This window comes from Equus przewalskii, chromosome 2 (assembly GCF_037783145.1).
Source record: "Equus przewalskii isolate Varuska chromosome 2, EquPr2, whole genome shotgun sequence".
NCBI classification, from domain to species: Eukaryota; Metazoa; Chordata; class Mammalia; order Perissodactyla; family Equidae; genus Equus; species Equus przewalskii.
The window spans coordinates 105389846-105411010 of NC_091832.1; the positions used below are offsets into that span (position 1 = coordinate 105389846).

General features: G+C 39.0%; 1 non-coding gene across 1 annotated transcript; it reads left to right on the forward strand.

Moving 5' to 3' along the window:
* The first annotated feature begins 11475 nt into the window (after positions 1-11475).
* On the forward strand, positions 11476-11580 carry LOC139082120 (U6 spliceosomal RNA). The gene has a single exon (XR_011537850.1). It is a non-coding gene; the product is annotated as a U6 spliceosomal RNA (small nuclear RNA).
* Positions 11581-21165: the final 9585 nt, after the last annotated feature.

Here is a 21165-nt window from a genome sequence, read left to right on the forward strand (position 1 = left end):
CTTGGTACTCTGATGGAGAACCCATCTTAGACCCGAGACTTGGGAACTATAGGCTCAGGTATGCCTGGGAAGGAGAAAGAGAGAGAGAGTGTGCATGAGAGAGGGAGCAGACTTGGAGGCCATGAAGCCAAAGAGTTGCGTGGGAGGACGAGAGGTCTGAGAGACAGTGCCTGGCCTGTCCTCACCATCTTTCAATACCGTAATGCTGCTCACTCAGGAAAGGAGGACCCATAAATGGCAGGCTTTAACCAATCAGCCACTCTTCTTCCTTTGGAAAGAGCAAACAAGGAGAGAGGGCCCATAAACAGAGAAGGAAACCTGAGCAGTGGGAGATAAATGTTCTCCCCTTGTGGGCCATGCATTACTCATATCATTCAGTTGTATGTGGGATTAAATGGGCTTTTGCCCGGGAATATTATAGAATCCTCCCTCGGTATCCACAGGGGATTGGTTTCAGGACTCCTGCGGATACCAAAATCCACGGATGCTCAAGGTCCTTATATAAAATGACACAGGCTTTGCATATAACATACATACATCCTCCCGTATATTTTAATCATCTCTAGATTATTTATAATACTTAATACAGAGTAAATGCTGTATAGTTGTCATACTATATTGTTTTGGGAATAATGACAAGGAAAAAAAAAGCTTGTACATGTTCAGTACAGATGCAACCATCATAAGCCTTTCCATCCACGGTTGGTTGATTCCTAGCACGTGGAGCCTGCGGTTAGGGAGGGCTAACTACAATATGTTTCCATGGGGAAGGGTGCTCTGACTTCTAAATAAGGGACTCATAATGAAGTTCGGGACTACAACATGTCAAGCAGATTTAGCTGTTTTTCAAATGAACTGTGCATGCACCTTGCACTATGATGGGATATGTGGGAGTATGCTTTGTCAGCAATGACTGGATGTTCCTCCCAGAGCTCTACAGAATGAAAATGTAGATACATTTTCTTCTTAGACTATTCCAGGAAATACATATATTTCAGCAAATAATACAAACAGAAATTAATTTAATTACTTATTAAGCTGGCAAATGCAATCCAAGGGAAAATTATTCTAGAAATAAAGGCACTTTTTTTTCTGGTATAAATTCTATATTTCTTTACTGTATTAAAAAAATGACTGTATCTGTTAGCTTTTAGTGCATTATAACCTCCATCCCAAAATTCAGCGGCTTAAAACAAAAATTATATGACTCACATGTCTGTGAGAGGCAATATTCAAGGCCTCTTAAGGCCCAAGCTCATAATGGTACATTGTCATTTCCATTTCATTCTACTGCCCAGGGCAAGTCACATGGCTAAATCCCAAGTCAAGTGGTGGGGAAATATATTCTGCTCCTTTAGTGGGAAGAATGGCAAAGTCCATGGAAAAGACATGGACACAGGAAGGGGCAGAGAACTGGAGCCAATGAGGCAATCTACCACAATGATTGGTGGCCCAATAAACTTAAATTAGACACTACTCCTTGAAGATTCAGGTGTCTCTGTGAGTATGTGGGGGTTGGGGATCAGGGAAAGGGGAACAGGGTGAGCTTTTGAGTGGCATGTCTTACAAAGGCACAATGCCTATACCTGCCATTTGAAGATTGAAGACTCCCTGAATCCAAGAGTATTTTAAAGCGTTTGGTCCACTGGTCCTGCAGAGACAGCTGGGCCCTCTTTCTCCATCTCAGAGCTGTGACAAGCAGAGCCAGCCAGGAACTTTTCCAACAAGTCAGGTTGATGGGAGGTGGATGTCCACGAGAGGCAGGAACACCTAAGGGATAAGTAACTATAGGAAATAGGTACAACTTCTTACCAGCTTTGAGAGGTCCCAGTTAATTGGCGAAGTCTTAAGAGGGGCCCTGAGGTGCTAGAGATATGCCCCTGGCTCACTACTCTTATGACGATTACATAGAGGAAAGAATGACAGGGTAATTGGTTTGGTGACTATGCTTAACTTTTGTTGGGGGAGGGGTATAAATATAAAAGTTTTATATTTTCCTATAACTCTCCTGGCAGTTGTGCTAAATGTCCCCTCCCCCTAGACTTTTCCTCTAGTATTGGTTTCTGTAACAAACTCTTGGCCAGTTTTTACAAATTTTCAGCCAATTTTGGTTATTAGAAAAGTGTATTTCTGGCATTTAAGATTCAGTCCTGTTCTCAAACTCAAAGTTCATCTTCTCCTTCCTCCAGCTCAGGCTAGATCTGCCCAAAGGGACCACGGTAGCACCTGCATCCATCTCCTCCTCCCTCTTCTAGCTGTATTTAGAGTGGAGGTTGGGGAGGAGTGGCAGAGATGCAGACCTCTTCTTGGTTGACCCTGACTGCTCTTCTGTCAATGTCTACACAGGCTGATGAAGAGGCTCCAGCATCCTTTGTAAATGGGGAGGGGAGTGGAGGGCGGGGGGCGGGGGCAACTTATTCTGGTGCAGCTCCCTTAGGCACTGGCTATCGTTTGCCAGGTTTGGCCAGCTATTCTAGGTGACGCCCAGTTGGTGCCATTTATCCTGCAATGCCTGGGCCTCTTTGCCAGTATCCTCCTTCCCAACACACACACACACACACACTGCTTACATTGCCCAAAACTATAGCCCCAGTTCTCACCTTTCAGCAAACTGTTAGGTCAGCAGGCACACATGGGATCCGTCTTCTAATGGAAACTGACACATCACAGGCACAGCAGTCTTCGATCTCGCCAGACCCTCTCTCTCCAAATCTCTTGGCCGTTAGTCAGGTCACATGCGGGCCAAGCTGTATGTCCACTTTTGAACCAAATCCTGTTCTGGGGATAAAAATGTTGGTCTCCTTTTTTTGTAAGCACTCCAATCTTTACAAGAAATTCTCTTTTTTTCTCCCTTTCCCTTTCCATTGGCTTTGGGGATGGGAGATTCACACCTCTTTCCCTCTCAGTCCTCTCAGTGGAGGGGAGCAGAGGTGGGAGGTGCATGCTCTGGGAGAATGGGGCTGGCTCCAGGTGCTGGCAGCTCTCTGATTTTAAAATGTGAAGGTACCCACTAATTTTTGGCTTTAGTTTGGGGCCCTAGCTGCAGTTCAGGGACAACAAGAAAAGTCTTACTATTTGATCTATTAGCTTTAAAATCAGGCAGAACGTGTTTCAAAACTGGGCTCTGCTCCTTACTGTTGAGTCTCATTTTCTTCATCTGTAAAATGGTGTTACTAGAAACTACTTCTCAGAGTTACTGAGATAATAAAATTAATGAACGAAGGTTATTTGGCTCCCACATAAAAGGCATTAATTGCTATTAGTTATCTTTTCTCATCATCCCATCCTCTGTGTCCACCTCCTGCACCTTACTTGCAACCACCTTTGTGCAGATGTATATCTATATAGACAGATATAAATGTATATGTGTGTGTGCATCAAATCCAGGCCTTTCATATTTTTGCCCCTTGATTCCATATTATGTTATTGGTGCAGAAAAATACATCTGGGATGTAAATCTTCAATATTCAGTAGCAATAGCCTTAAGTTCTTATATGACTCATCAAGTCGTAAGTTACTGAGGGTATCAGGTGTGGACTTTCTACTTCCTGCATTGCATTTGTGTAGGTGTATTATTACCAGAAATCCTCCATAACGCTACCCAGTCATTTGGGTCTCTGTTTCTACAGAAATGACTAGGATGAAAGAAAAGAAAGACTGAAACAAAGAAATGCAATTGTTTTTATGTTTTACCATCAAGAATATCGTTTTAGTTAAAATGAGACCATTCAAATGAGAATAAACAAATTTAAATAAAAAAGAAGTTTTGATGCTGATTTCTAAACTGAATGGGGTTTTACCTGATAAAATCTACAAAGCAGAATATTTATCCTCAAAAAAATATGAGCTGCACATAATCATTACTCATGCTTTCACACCTTCAAATATGATAGATTTTTTAAAAACTCAATAGGTTGAGAGCTTTTTAGGATACCTGGGCTCTATGTTTAGAGAAAACAAAAGGTAGCTCCATTACTTATTCAACAAATATTTGTTAAATTACAAAACTGAAGAGGCTCTGTCCCTCTTCTCCGTTGCTTTAAAGTTTAGAGCTTAGTCTAATAGAGGAGAAGTGAAGTAAACAAAAAAAAAAATCACACGTCAGTATTTTCCTATTCTCCTCCACTGTCTAACACTGGCCTCTACCAGCTCAATCAACTTTTGACACCCCCAAGGCTACTAGGACCACCTCCACCATCACAGAGCAATCTTAGAAAGATCTGCTGTATTTGCCCTGCAGGAAAGTCTACAAGAATTAGAGAAATCTTGATTCATTGCTTTTCAAAGTTTCACCATTTGCAAAATCTACACAATATTGTCCTGACTTGTCATATTAACCAAGTTACCAGTGTCTTCTGAAGGTAGCATTTGGTAAAGACAGTGAACCAGTATACCTGGAATACGTACTCTCAGGTTCTGCTTCCACTGACAAGCGCACACACACATAGCCTGAAAGTAACTGGGAGAGAGGCAGAGTTTGATTTTATTTTCAGGCAGAGATTGCATGAGGATGTTCTTATAGCTATGGCTGATTTTGACGAATACAAATGAGTACAATAGTTCTGACATACCAACAAAAAAGTTCCCTGAGTTTTATGCACCCACATAGATAATGGTCAAGGAATTAGACTAGTAGGATGTTGGAATTGAAGGGCCTCAGAAATCACCGGTCCAAATCTCTCATTTTACTGACAAAGAAATTTATGTCTTTGACTGTGTTAGAAAAAATTTGAGAGAAATTTAAATAGGGGGAAAAAATCACTGGATGTCCTGTCTAGCACATCCTTACAGTTTGTCTAGTTATACAGGGGTCTGAAACTCCAATCTTTGAGCTATTTTATTATAACCAAGTCTTAGAAAACTTAGAGTAATGCAAATGATTCCTGTGCATAGAAATGTAGATGAATATTTTCATATGGAATACAGTTGATCACGGCCCTGTGGATATTGACCAGTTTTCCACCTGTTTGCAAATTCATTTCAGCATTCCTAATGGCCTATATATATGTGTGCTTTTGAACTGGTTGTATTATCTTACTGGTTCCCACATTAATTAATGCGTTAAATAAAATCACAGCCACTGTCTTAGTTCCCCATTTAGCATAACAAGGGACAGACTTGGCAATACAGACTCCAGAGTTTTATTTTTGGGAGGTCCAGATATCAAGGTGAAGGGGACGAGCTTGCTTCTTCTGTCCCTAGATGACCACGGGAAAAGAAAGGAGATGGAGGTGGTGACAGGCAATGGCCAGGTGCAGGTTCTAGTGTCAGCTACAGAAAAATAAATAAATAAACAAAGATTTGGGTCTTGTTATAAAGTGGTTTCCTGAACCTAGCCCAGTCCTACTGGATTAGTCTGTGAACATGAGCCTTATGGACGCTCAGGTTGGAAAATCATTATTCTAGAGTCACAAAATACTTTGAGACTATTAAAAAGGGAGAGAAAACAGAACTAAATGAGGTGAGCAGAGAAAGCCCTACGCCTCTCGTCTAGTTCAAATTTTAATAGGGAGTGACCCATAGAACACCATACCCTACGTTTTCAGTGCAGTGGCTTCAAACGTGGGTATAGTTTTGGCAGAATTATTCTGTATTCCATTTACAGAAACTATCAGAAAGTGTTTTCATACGGTTGTACAAGCACGGTAAAGGCTTTACCTTTGATGTTATTTCTAATAATAGCTGCAGAATCGCCCCTAGCAGCTCCTGCTTCAGTAAGGAAGAATTAAAGTCAGGATCCTTCTCTAATGGGGAATCCGTCCACGTTTACAACTAACAAAGAAAAATTGTTATCCTTTGAGGTTTGTTTGTTTGTTGATTTATAACTTAAACCGAAAACACTAATTTTAAGAAAAGAGATGCCCAAGCATTACTTATCCTGTAGAAGCCAAACTTTTTCACGATAGAAAATAATGTAATCCTTACAGATAAACGCAAGGAAGCCGGCTGTGTGCAGGGCACAGGGCTGCTCCAGGGCACTCGGGACAGACAGGTTTGAGCTCTAGAGCACACTGAATGTGCCTCTGGTCTTAAAGTTTCTAAAATCATCAGTCTAAACAAATTAGTTAGATTACAGAAGACTTGGATCTGAGCATAATTCAAAACTTTCCTGCCTCCTATGCCTGAATATGTACATCAAGACTAGGTCAAATATTGGGAAACCAAAACAGACTCTGTACAGTGTTTAAAAAAAACCTTAATCATTTCATGAGAAGCAGAGGAAAAGAGGCACCGTTAAAGCAAAGTATTGAAATACAGCTTCTGCAAAACTGCTTTTCTGCTCGTTAAGGTGACCCAGGCAATTCTACAACATCCCGTTTAGCAATAACCTGAATTTCAATACGTGCCCTGTGCTTGTCTTTGAAGAGGCTGAAAATAAAAATAGGTCACAGCCCTCTAGGAGCCTTCACATTAGTTTAATAGTAATACTGATGAGCTTGTGGAACTTTCAAAGACACTCTTCTCAGTAACACCAGACGTTAAAAGTACACAAATAAAATACGTTGTTGGTCTGGCTAAAGCTACATTTAAAGCTATGTTTATTGAAGAACTAAGGTAAGTCTCAACACCGTAGTCCGGGTATCTCTTAGATGACATGTTACAAGATTGACTTATAGCTGTAGCTCAGGATGAAGTTCTCCAACGATTCCTCTCGAGTGAACCAAATTCAACCCAAGAACAGACCCTAGACAGTGAGACCAATTGTTATGGAAAGGAATAAACATTTTCCAGTATAAGCTCTTGACATCAGTGTTAGCAGAATTAGTAAAAACACACCCTAAAATGTCTGTAGATGACTCAATCACTTATGCAACAACTTAACTCAGGCTATGGGAGTGTTACCCCCACCCTGCTGTGCTCATAAGGGTCAGGTGGCATAATGTGGATTTGAAAGACCACCCAGAACAACGTATGGAGTGAAATATTCATCAGAATACAGCTCAGGGATATGCAGATCCTAGTTGTTCAAACGGCAGCAAAGCTAGCAAAGTGGTATTGTTATAGAAAGACAACTATATTTGTAGAAGGGCCCTCCATGTGTAAGAATAAGATGGAAATCAACTCTCTTTGTGGTGTGTTAATAAAAAAAACACTGGGGAATAGAGGATTAAATAAAATTAAAAATATTATTTTGCTGCAGGTCTTTTTGGAGTCTTTATATGCCAATATACCCTAGTAGTGCAAGAGATAAGATATGCAGAATTTCCCAGATATATTTGGTTACCGTATCAGTTAAGATTAAGTTCAATTAGAAGTGACAGACAAAATATGAAATATCAGTGTCTTAATATCTTAAACTATATAAAAGTTTATTTCTTTCTTAAGTAAAATTCCAGAGATAGATAGTCCCGATCTACTTTGGCTCTTTAGGGTGTCATGGACTTAGGCTTTCATTATTAAGACCACCTCATGGTCCCACATAGCTGCTCCAGCTCCAATCTATACATCTACATTCCATCCAGCAGAAAGAGGAAATGGAAAGGAGAAGAGAATCCCCTCTCCCTTCAAAGACACTTCCTAGAGGTTGTAAAATAACTTTTGATTACATCCTATTGATTAGAACTTAGTTCCATGACCACACCTACCTGAAAACGAGGACCAAAAAGATAGTCTTTATTCTGTGCAGACATGTGCCTGGTTAAAAATTCTATTTCTATGGAAGAAGAGGAGAGGACCATGAACAGTCTCTCTCACAACCATGAAATTCTTTATTTCAGGTAGCAATTCACAAAATAAAAGTGTGGAAATATTGATGTAAATTAATTACTTTTCACAGTATTTTCTCAACCTCTAAGAATCAATGTCCAAGGCAATCCATTGGAAAAGCCTGAGAACCAGGACCAGCAAACTGGTTTACTAAGGTGTTCTTATAGGAACCAGAAGCATAAAAGGGAGGATTTATGTTTTTTCATTTGAATCTAGCTGTTGCAATAATTCATTTGAAAGCAGAATGTTTCCTCAAGCACGAGGAAGCCATCTTTTTGAAATGTAAACATCAAGACAGAGAGAACTTCCATCTCCCAGTTTCTGTGGGAAAGTAGGAGCCTAACTTGAGTGGGCACCTTGGTCCAAGTTACAAAATGACCTCCTGCCATAAAGTTAGGAGAAGCTTGTTTTTCCTTTGGATAAAGCCAATTAGCTAACACAGATGGTTACCCCAATTACCAGATGAATTTAGGATGAACTCTGTGTGATAAATGGTGCTACTAAGTCCTCTTATTTGAGGACTAGTTACTGTTTATCTTGAGAACATGGATGGAACAGGCTGTAGCTGCCAGGCTATGTCAAAGAGTGAGACTTCTTTCTGTTTCTGCAGTCTCTTAGTGGCTTGCCTGTGATGCATTTCACATTCTGGTTTAATGGTTATTCAATAACAAAACTGTTTTCTGCCTCTTCTACTTTTGTGGAGAATTTTTCTTGGTTGGCAAGAGATTTTGTTTTTAATTTATATTTCTGCAACATTGTCCTCAAATTCACTTACATCGTATTACTTAGCATATACTCTGCTGCAAATGTCAGACTGTTGTAATTTGACATTGAACTGCCTAACTGAAGCTGTATCTTAGCTGGTGTGGCTAAGGCAAACATTCAACTAAAGGAAAAAGTGAGATTTTCTGCAGAGAGACATTAGTCGACAATAGCTGCTTCCAAATTACTGGATGTTGAGTTTTATGAGCACCATAGAGTCAGTGAGATTCTTTAGAGTGCATCTTTTGGGGATCTGAGGCTGAAATCTTTGCTCACATTCTTCTAGTCTATGTTAAAAAGAGCCATTCTCTTGTCTGAAAACAACCACTGACCTGTGGATATAAATGCCATAAGCTGCAGTGACCAGCCAGGAGAAAATCTCGTGTGGCCTAAGTTTTAGAGTCCCTTGTGCAGGCTGCCCCAGTTAAAAGCTAACTCTCTGACTGCAAACCCAGCTCCAGTGCCAAATACAGGCTGCAGACCAGGAGGGTAAGAAGCCCCCACAGACTGTACTTAGTGTATTAGTTCCCTAGGTTGGCTGGAGCAAACTCCCACAAACTGGTTGGCTTAAAACAACACAAATTTATTACCTGACAGTTCTGGAAGCTGAAAGTCTGAACTTGAGAGGTCACTAGGGCTGCACTCTCACTGAAACCGGTAAGGGAATCCTGCCTCGCCTCCTCCTGACTTGGGTGGTTTTTTGGGCAGTCTTTGGCGTTCCTTGGCTTGCCGCTACTTCCTGCCTTCACGGGCACATGGCCTTCTCTCTCTGACTCTGTCTTCATGGCCATATTCTCAGAAGGACGTTAGTTGCATTGGAGTAGGGTTGCACCCAATTCTAGTATGACTTCATCTTAACTAATTACATCTGCAACCATCCTATTTCCAAATAAGGTCACATTCAGAGGGACTGAGGGTTAAGACTTTAACATATCTTATTTGGGGGGACACAATTCAACCCCTAACAATCAGTAAGAGCTACTAAAGCTTAAATTACCCTCCCGGCTCTGCCAGATGCTTCAATCTCCATGTATTAAGATGCTCTCCGCTATTTTACTTATTTTTCAAATAATAGAGAGAAAAATTCTCCCTGTCCAAGTTCTGAAGTAACCAAAAAATGATATAAAGAAGTTGTTTGATATTTAGAGCTAAAATTTACACTTTTTTTAACTGGTAAGGGCTGAGCTGAAGGACATGGTTTCCATTTTTGTGCAGGTAGGCTTCCTAATACTGAGCCCAGAACTCAATTTAGCCACGCAGTGGCAGGACAGCCAGATCACACACACATAGCTGATATAATAAGGATGTGCCCAAGTTTGATCTTGGTCCTGCTATTCTGCCAAAAGTTCCAAATGACAGATGCCTATTTCACACGTCCCAAAATTCATGGATGATCGGAGATCACGTGATGTCAGAGGTGACCATCACGGCTAGTTAGCATAACAGAGACTGTAATGCAAACAATAGATGGGATCAGAGACGTCATTCAGATTTATCAGTGATCTGAATAAATATCTGGATATTTACTTTCAAATGATGGGCAAGCAGACAAGATGAAGTTGGGTTAAAACTCTTCTTATCAAATTTTAAGAAGACGACAGTGGTGGAGGTGGCAGAGTTTTGGATCTTTCTGAATCTTCACATAGAAAAAGACAGTGAAATTAAAAAAAATTGATGAACAACATTTACAACAAAGCTAGGTGACAAGATACCCAGTGAATCTCAAAATACAAACCAGCAAAATCCACAAGACTTACGCATTATCAGCATCTTTTCAGGAGGAAGCAGAAGGAAGCTACCGAAGATCAACAATTTAACAATAGGAGACTCCAAAAGAGCCCCCAGCTACTCACTGGGGAGTGCAGTGGGCCAGTGTGAGAGTAGCAGCAGAAATGAGAGGGGTTTGTCTCTCAATTAGCAGGTGAGGTAAGGGGCCTGCAGTAAGCCAGGCTGACAGGTTCAGCAGGACCACCTTCCCACCTTCCACTGGGCCTCACACTCAGGCCAAATAGAGCAGCTGAATCAAAATTGACAGGAAGGAATAACATAGACGAAGGAAAGAGAAGGTCCAGGGAAAAGTGGGGCAGACAAATAGAGCAAGACAAACTCAGAAAAATCACCTTAAATTTTTTTCTCACAAGCAGAAGGACCTACAACTAAAATATACAACTATGTACTGGGGGGCTTTGGGAAGAAGAAGAAGAAGAAGAAGAAGAAAAAGTTTTGTGGTGTTTTTTTTTTTTTAACATTACACAGAAACAACAGGAGTTGTAGAACAAAATATCCTTCTGATAATCAGGAGAACTAAATTCACACAAAAATGAATAACAGAAAAGTGTTAAGGCCAAATTCAATACAAAGATACTATGTGTTTTCAATAAAAAGTCCTATCTGACAATTTTTTACATGTCGTGAAAATGAATTAAATTATCATTTTTGCCACCTTAAAACTTCATGAGGAGGAAATAATTTAAAATATTAATAAATTACTTTCAATTTTGACATGATAAAGAACGTAAAGAGAAAAGAAAATGGAATACATTGTTAGAAAAAATATTTTAAAACATTTTAATTTGACTAATCAACTTTCAATGTGTGACTAATAAAATTATTACAATAATTCTACATTTTTAATTATTTTTTTCAGATTTATTCTTGATTTCTAGTTCTTTTTCCCATGGCAATACTTGGTTTTGGCCTTGATTTTAGCCAAATATTGACTTTAACTCCTGGCGTTTTAGCATTTGGAAAAAACATATATCAGTGCATTTCAACCTTATGAGATTTATGTCCTGGATGACAAAAACAGAACATGGATTGTCAGTGGGCTGCTTTCTCCCAAAAGGAGAGTGAGAGGAAGAGGTTGGGCTGTGCATCCTCAACTTCTCTTTCTAGACTTATCAATCACATCAAGTCTTTATCAATTATCTACTGCTGTTTAAAAACCACCTAAAAACTTAGTGGCTTAAAAAAACAATTTTATCTGTTCACAATACTGTGGGTCATGCTTGCTTTGGCAACACATATACTGAAATTGGACCAACACAAAGAAGATTATCATGGCCCTTAAGCAAGGATGACACGCAAAGTCATAAAGTGTTCCTTATATTTAAGGGATCAATTCATCAAGAAGAAACAGCAATTCTAAATATATATATGCACCCAACATCAGAGTACCTAAATATATTAATCAAACAGTAACTAATCTGAAGAGAGAAATAGACTACAATACAATAACAGTAGGGGACTTCAATATCTCACTTTCAGCAATGGATAGATCATCCAGACAGAAAATCAGCAAAGAAATGTTGGACTTGCACCATACATTAGACCAAATGGACCTAACATACATTTATAGAACATTCCACCCATCAGTAGCAGAATACACATTCTTCTCAAGTGCACACAAAGCATTCTCCAAGATAGATCATATGATAGGCCACAAAGCAAGTCTTAGCAAATTTAAGAAGACTGAAATCATATCAACTTACCTTTTCCAACCACAACGGTAATAACAGAAATAAACAACAAGAGGAAAGTTGAAAAATTTACAAGCAGGTGGAAACTAAATAACACACTCCTGAACAATCAATGGATCACAGAAGAAATAAAAAGAGAAATCAGAAAATATCTCAAAACAAATGAGAATGGAAACACAGCACACTGAAACCTATGGGATGCTGCAAAAGCAGTTCTGAGAGGGAAGTTTATAGTGATAAATGAATATATTAAGAAAATAGAAAGATCTCGAATAAGCAACCTAACTTTACACCTCAAAGAACTAGAAAAAGAAGAAAAAACTAAGCCCAAAGTTAGCAGAAGAAAAGAAATAAATATTAGAACAGAAATAAACGCCATACAGACCAGAAAAACAATAGAAAAGATCAAGGAAACTAAGAGCTGGTTTTTTGAAAAGATAAACAAAAACAACAAAACTTTAGTTAGACTAATTAAACAAAAAAGAAAGAAGACTCAAATAAATAAAATCAGAAATGAAAGAGGAGACATTATAACTGATATTACAGAAACAAATAGGATCATAAGAAACTACTATGAAAAATTATAGATCACAGATTGGATAAGCTAGGAGAAATGGATAAATTCCTAGAACAAACAACCTACCAAGTCTGAATCAGGAAGAAACATAAAATTTTAACAGATCAATAATTAGTGAGGTGATTGAATCAGTAATCAAAAAGTTCCCAACTCAGAAAAGCCCAGGAACAGATAGCTTCACTGGTGAACCTACCAACTATCGAAAGAAGAATTAACATCAATCTTTCTCAGACTCTTCCAAAAAATTAAAGAGAAGGAAACACTTTCAATCTTCTTCATCTTATGAACCCAGCCTCACTCTGATACCAAAGCCAGATAAGGATACTACAAGAAAACTATAGAACAATATCTCTGATGAATATAAATGCAAAAATTTTCAACAAAATATTAGCAAACTGAATTCAACAACACTTCAAAAGGATCAGACACCATGACCAAGTGGGATTTATCACTGGGATGCAAGGATGGTTCAACATATGCAAATCAATGAGTGTGATACACCACACTAATAGAATGAAAGAAAAAAACATATGGTCAACTCAATAAATGCAGAAAAAGCATTTGAAAAACTACATCATCCTTTCACGATAAAACTCTTAACGATTTGGATATAGAAGGAACATATCTCAACATAACAAAGGCCATCTATGACAAATCCACTGCTAACATCATACTCAATGGTGAAAGACTGAAAACCTTTCCTTGAAGATCAGGAACAAGACCAGAGAGCCCACTTTCACCACTCCCATTCAAAATGGCATTGGAAGTCCTGGCTAGGGTAATTAGGCAAGGCATAGAAATAAAAGGCATCCAAATTGGAAAGGAAGAAGTAAAATTGTCATTATTTGCAGATGATATGATCTTGAAAATCCTAAAGACTCCACAAAAAAACTCCGCAACACTAGTCAATGAATTCAATAAAGTTGCAGGATATACAATCGACACACAGAAATCAATTATGTTGCTATACACTATCAACAAATTATCTGAAAAAGAAATAAAGAAAACTATCCCATTCACAATAGCATCAAAAACAATAAAATACTTAGGAATAAATTTAACCAAGGAAGTGAAAGATATGTACAATGAAAACTACAACACTTGGATGAGAGAAATTGAAGAAGACACAAACAGAAGGATATCTTGTGTTCATGCATAAAAATAATTAATATTATTAAAATGTCCATACTATCTAAAGCCATCTATAAATTCAATGCAATCTCCATCAAAATTCCAATGGCATTTTCCAAAGAAATAGGGAAAACAATCCTAAAATTTGTATGGAACCATAATAGACTCTAAATAGCCAAATTAACTCTGAGAAAGAAGAACAAAGTCAGAAGAATTATACTTCCTGACTTAAAACTATGCTACAAAGCTGTAGTAATTAAAATAGTATGGTAATGGCATAAAAATAGACACATAGATCAATGGAACAGATAGAGAGTCCATAAATAAACCTCTGCATATACCATCAACTAATATTTGACAAGGGAGCCACAAACATTCAATGGGGAAAGGATAGTCTCTTTAACAAATGCTGTTGGAAAATCTGGGTAACCACATGCAGAAAAACAAAATTGGACCCCTATCTTACACCACTCTCGAAAATTAACTTGAAATGGATTAAAGACTTAAACAGGGCCCGCCTGGTGGCATAGTGGTTGAGTTCGCATGTTCCACTTCTCAGAGGCCTGAGGTTTGCTGGTTTGGATCCCAGGTGCGGACACGGCACCGTTTAGCAAAAGCCATGCTGTGGTAGGTGTCCCACGTATAAGGTAGAGGAAGATGGGCATGGATGTTAGCTCGGGGCCAGTCTTCCTCAGCAAAAAGAGGAGGATTGGCTGTAGTTAGCTCAGGGCTAATCGTCCTCAAAAAAAAAAAGACTTAAACATAAGATCTGATACTGTAAAACTCCTAGCAGAAAACGTAGTGAAGAAGCTCCTTGACATTGGTCTTGGTAATGATTTTTTGGATATGATACCAAAAGGTCAAGCAACAAAAGCAAAAATCGACAAGGGGGACTATATCAAACTAAAAATGTTCTGTACAGCAAAAGAAACAATCAACAAAATAAAAAGGCAAGCTATGGAATGGGAGAAAATATTTGCAAACCATACATCAGATAAGAGGTTAATATCTAAAATATATAAAAAACCATACAACTTAATAACAACAACAACAAAAAAACAAACCAAACCAATTAAAAATGGGCAGAGGAACTGAACAGACATTTTTCCAAAGAAGATATCCAAATGGCCAACAGGTACAAGAAAAAATGTTCAACATGACTAATAACCAGGGAAATACAAATCAAAACCACCATGAGACATCACTTCACACCTGTTAGAATAGTTACCATCAAGAAGAAAGGAGATAACAAGTATTGGATGTGGAGAAAAGGAAATCCTTGTATACTCTTGGGAATTTAAATTGGTGCAGCCACTGTGGAAAACAGTGTGGAGTTTCCTCAAAAAATTAAAAATACAACTATTATATGATCCAGCAATCCTACTTCTGGATATATATTCAAAGGAAACGATTATATATATATACAATATGATATATTAAAAGGTAATATATATACATATATATGTGTGTGTATATATATACACACACACACACAATGAAATATTATTCAGCCATGAGAAAGAGGAAATTCTGCCATTTGCAACAACATGGATGGACTTGAGGGCATTATGCTTAGTAAAATAAACCAGACAGAGAAAGACAAATATCGTATGATATCACTTATATGTGGAATCTAATAAAGCTGAACTCATAGAAACAGAGAGTAGGATGGTGGTTACTAGGGGGAGGTGGGAGGGGAAATGGGGAGATGTTGTTTAAGGGTACAGATTTACAACCAGAAGACAAATAAGTTCTGGAGAGCTGATGCACAGCATAGTGATTGTAGTCAACAACACTGTATTATATACTTCAAAATTGCTAGGAGATTCAATCTTAAATGTTCTCACCACAAAAAAGAACTGATAATTATGTGATACGATAGACGTGTTAGCTTAAGCTATGGTGGTAATCATATTGCAATATATAAATGTATCAAATCAGTAGATTGTGTACCTTAAACTTACACAATGTTATATGTAAATTACATCTCAATAGAAAAAAATACTGTGGGTCATCAATTTGCAATGGACCCAGTGGGAGGTCTTTCTGCTGGTTTTGGCTGGGTCACACGTGTAGCTGCAGTCATCTGCAGCTTGACCGAGGCTGGATGGTCTAAGGTCAGCTTTCTTACACATCTGGTGGTTGGTTTGGGCTGTTGGTTGGGCCTTTCTCTCATGTGTTCACTTATCGTTAAGAAGTCTAGTCTGGGCTTTTTTATGCAATGGCAGCAGACAAGGGGACTAGAGCTAGAAGCTGCAAGTCCACTGGAGATTGAGAAGTTCAGAAGCCAAAACCCATTGCTTGCACTGCATTCTGTTGGTGAAAGCAAATCATAAGTCTGGTTTGTGGAGAAAGGGGTGGAGAAATTAAATCCACCTCTTGGTAGGAGAAGTGGCTAAGTCGTATTGTAAAGGGCCTGGGGGAGGAGGAATTATTGTGACAACTTTAGCGAACAATCTTCCCCGTAGTTCACCTCCTCTTCTGGGACAGATGAATAAAGGGGCAGAGAAGCCAGCAGTGCGATGGGAAGAGGGATCTCTGCAAATGGAAGGGAACTGAAGGAGTGAGGGAGCAGTGTCTGTTCTTCCCACTCACCTCACAAACTGGTAATAGTTTAAAATAGAGGATTCCTATCGACCTATGAGTAGCAATTTCAGATGTACAGAAAGTAACATTATAACTCTAACATTATTCTCTGCTTATAATTATATCTTTTAATCTTTAAAAACATAATCAGTTTGGGGCTGGCCCTGTGGCCGAGTGGTTAAGTTCGTGCGCTCTGCTGCAGGCGGCCCTGTGTTTCGTTGCTTCGAATCCTGGGCACGGACATGGCGCCGCTCATCAAACCACGCTGAGGCAGCGTCCCACATGCCACAACTAGAAGGACCCACAATGAAGAATATACAACTATGTACTGAGGGGCTTTGGGGAGAAAAAGGAAAAAAATAAAATCTTTAAAAAAAAACACATAATCAGTAAATATATTGAGTAGTGATTCTAGATTTTTAGATTATATATACGTATATATATATACATATTTTTTATATATATATATTTTTTGCTGAGGAAGATTCACCCTGAGATAACATCTATTACCAATCTTCCTCTTTTTGCTTGAGGAAGATTAGCCTTGAGCTAACATCTGTACCAATCTTCTTTTATTTTGCATGTGGGTTGCTACCACAGCATGGCAGGCGACTAGAGGTATGGGTCTGCACCTGGGAACTGAACCTCAGCTGCTGAAGCAGAGTGTGATGAGCTTAACCACTAGGCTACCAGGTCAACCCCAGGTTTTTTATATTTTTGTTAATCCTTGGAATTATTAAAGAAAGTTTAATTAAAGAAAGTTTAAACATATTTTCCTCTTGAAGTAAAAAGAGAGTCAGTGAATACACTGTGCAGTGAGCTGAGATTTCCAAACTACAAAGGTTATTGTTAAACATTGACATAATTAAGGAAAGTTTCAAATTCAGTTTTTCTCTTTAGGGCTTTACAAATTAGAGAGATTCTTCTATATGTAAATGGTTTAAATGATGGCATCATACCAAGGGAGGGGGGAGATGGATATTTCTAACCATGATTCATTTTGCCTCTGTGACTACAGGGCCCATCAGCTTATCAATAGGAAAACCTGCTAACCCATCACAACCCCATGGATTTGGGTGCTGATGAGTAAAAGAAAAACGACACCTGCATCATTGGCAATGGCTAACGAGACAGGGGCGTCAAGAAAAGGGGAGGCAGTGTCAGCAAGGGCAGGCTGTGAGTCTACCTTAGAGAGCCCAGTGCCTCTGCGGCTGCCTGGAAGTTTGCTCAACAACCGCTCCAGACTTTGGGAAAGTCCAACATTCATGGAGCAACACCGAACCAGGATTTTGAAATGAGTCTGTCTTGAACGGCCAGGCCTTGGTTTCATGGACTCCTTGGTGAAGGTGTGGCTACTCTATGATCTGGTCCCAGTGGCAAAAGGGGCTGTTGCCATCTCCCTCTGTACATTTTCACCTTCTTGTTCTGAATCAGGGCAAACTGCAAGATGGAAAAACAGCCCAAGAAGGGAAACGGAAAAGCTGCTGCACCCACCCTTCTTGCCCTTCCTCTGCCGGGACTTTCCTAGTGCTGAGCTGCTGCTCAGCTATCGGGGAACCAGAGGGAAGGAGAGGTGCCCAAAGGGAGCTGCTGGCATTGTGGGGACTGTTTATATGCGGCAACGTCCCAGGAAGACTATCCCCACCTACAGTTTCTCTTCCTTGTTGCTTATGGTAACAATGGGCAATGGATCTCTTTCTCTCTCTCTCTTTCCCTCCCTTCCCTCCTTCCCTCTCTTTTTCTTCTTTCTTTTAAAATTTCTCATTACTACTCACTCTGAAATTTGGTAAGAACAATCATGATTGAACGTGACAGGCATCCACAAAGCTCAGGGACATTCACAAAAGCCATTTTAGCCATCAAAGCTATCAAAAGTGTGACTCAGAATATCTTCTTAAGGTTGTGAGGAATTATGAATTTGGCATGCATTTTATACATGCATACATACACATGCATACATACACGCACAAGCTTTTTTCTAAAAAAATTTTCTGAGTCTTGGAGAATCCTAAGACTGTGTCCTCAGAAAAGTCAGTATTTTGATATATTGCATTTTATATCATAACTAAAGACGTATCTGATATTCAGTCCGCCTTGTATAAAACTGTAGCACAGTGGAAAACTTTTGCTTATTTATAATACGATTTTCAGTCAATGGGAGATTATAGTAACTGCTTTTGACTTACTAAACTCTTCCCTTCCGGGCTGAAGTTTATGGAGCACATCTGTCTCTCAATAGTACTAGAGAGAAAATTGGCCCCAGTATATGAAGCTGAGGGAAGAGTGAGACTTTGTCATGGAGGAGACTCCCAATTGACTAGATCACCCTTATACATGAACAGGTACTCAAGGAGCAGCCAATTGGCTGGGCTGGTATATAGTTAAGCAGTAAGATGATAAAAGTAGTGGTTGTATGGGTTTTGTACCCACTTTGTGGAGTTATTTTCTAATAATATTTTAGAAAGGTATAGGACAAATTCACCAAAATCCTCATCTTCCTACATCAGGCAAAGCATCGTATACTCTTGAGTCTCTGGCATGAGTACCTCTAATCTCAGCCCCACTCTGTAGTCAGCAGAGGTACCTATCGTAACTTTTCTTTAATAACAGTGCTAATGTATATCTCATTCCTCTCAGATAGGTTCTATTCTTATCCTCCTTTAACGGATGAGAAACCTGAGGCAAAGAGAGGCCAACTAACTTGTCCAAAGTCACGTATTGGTAGGTAGTAAAGCCAGGACTAGAACTCATTGGCCTTCTTCCAGACTCACGACATCATATTACATTTGTACCTTGATGTCAAATCAAGTTGTGGAGGGAATTCTATTTAACTCACACTTCAAGTTGATAGATCTTTTGATGCAAGTGTATTGAAATATTTCATGTTGAGAGGTAGATTAAAATGTTTACTAAATATAACAAATTCCATTTTTATTGTGTTGAATATGTCACTTCACCACTTCAAAATCTCCAGTGGCTCCTTATTGACCCATACCTAAGTAATTAATTGAAGAAGTTAATTAAAATGAAAAATGATAGAAAATGCTATAAATGCACCCTAATATTTTATACTTGACATGAAACATAGGCAGCTACATGTGATGTGGAGCAGGGCCTTGTCTTGGACAGGGGTCCTCTGGTGGAATTCAGAGGTGCCTCCTTACCTACACCACATGCAGGCTGCATCATCTTATGATCTGAAGTTTTAGTTTCTTTAAAGTGGAACAAGACCTGAAAGACACCTGTGAAGCAACCTGAGCCCAGAATCCTTCTGGAATTTTATTTATTTTCTCCAATTTTTTAAATAACTTTTTCACCCACAGCTAATTTAACATCAATTATTTTAAAGACTCACTTTTATCAATTCTTTCCAAAGCATTCTGCTTAGCTGTTGTAGAAAGTATTCACTCATCATTCCCTCTCACATGCATATTTCATCAGGTTATGGAGCATTTAATTAAGTTATGTAATTCCAGTTACAACTAAAGAAGGCACAAACAGGCTTAGGGGCAAAGGTAACTGATTCTTGTCAGCCCTGAACTCCGATTGTGGAAGCAGAAGTGCTAGGAGCTGTGCAGAGAGGCAACTGTCTCCCAAGTTCAGGCGCAGGAAGCATAGTGAACAAGTTCTACAGGGGGAACGGGAAGCATCGATTATCTACAGGTCTGATTTGTTGCACATCCATTAAGACTGCTTCTGCTGTTCGGATTCCTCAGTCTGGCATTTCGCAGTCCTCAATTATGACCCAGACTTGCGTTGCTGCCCTTCTGTCCTCCCACTCCCCTGCATATGTCTTATGGACCGTCAATGCAGACCTTATTCACTCCTCTCCTGCCAGAAGTATCCACACTCCCCTGCGTTACAAAATGCTTTGTCCCAACTCTCCCCGCCTTGGTTCCAGGTATCCCTGCCCACAACGTCACTGTGCCATAACAAACCCCTGGACACACCAAACAAAGCATTTCCTGAGAAGAGAGAAAGACAGTTCTTGGACAAAAATCCCCAAAGGCTTGCTCACATTGCTAGGCTAGTTCTGCATATTGAATCTGCACAGGGGTGCGCACAGTGACATTTGTAACTTCGAGGGGAGCTGAGAGCGTAGAGCTGTCCCCTTAGGGATGCTGTGCTCTCTCTTCTCCCTTCTGCATGGTAAGCAACAAGTTCTTAATGTAAACATTTCATTCTATATTTCTAGAACATCATCAGACTCACTACTTGTGTTCTGGAACTCTCAGGGCTTGCTTGCTTCTCCTCATTTGCCTGCTGTCTTTCCACCTGTAATGTCTTCTCACCAGTATGTGTTCCTGTTAAAAACTTACCCACCCTTCAGATCTCTCTAGAGAGAAGAACCACCAACCAACAAGACCGTATATACAACATAAATCCACATATATACCACTGACTTTCACAAAGGATCCTCAAAAACCTTGAAAAAATTCAAAATAAATATAAAAGGACAAACGAAGGAAAAAAATTTTGCTGGGAAAATACATGTCTTCAAGTATTTGGGTTGATCTCTCACCTCAGCAGAGTTGTTAGCTTGGTTCTTAGCTTTTCTTAATTTAAAAGGTAAGGATTATATAATGTTATAAACCAATATTATTTTAATAAAAAATTAGAGAAAATAAAAATAGAAATATAACGATCTACACTTAAATTTATATAATGTTATGAACCAATGTTATCTCAATAAAAAATTAAATGAAAAATAATAAAAGGCAAAGGACTATATAATATATATATATATTATAATTATATATATATAATATAATTTTTTTATCTGATAAAAGAAAGTAATCTTGTTTACCTTCAAGACTAATTAATTCTTGATACAAAATTCAAACCATGTGTAACTACCTGTTATCACCTTTAGTAAACTGCACAGAAGAGAAGCCTCCAGAGACGGGGCCTTGCTTGCTTTGC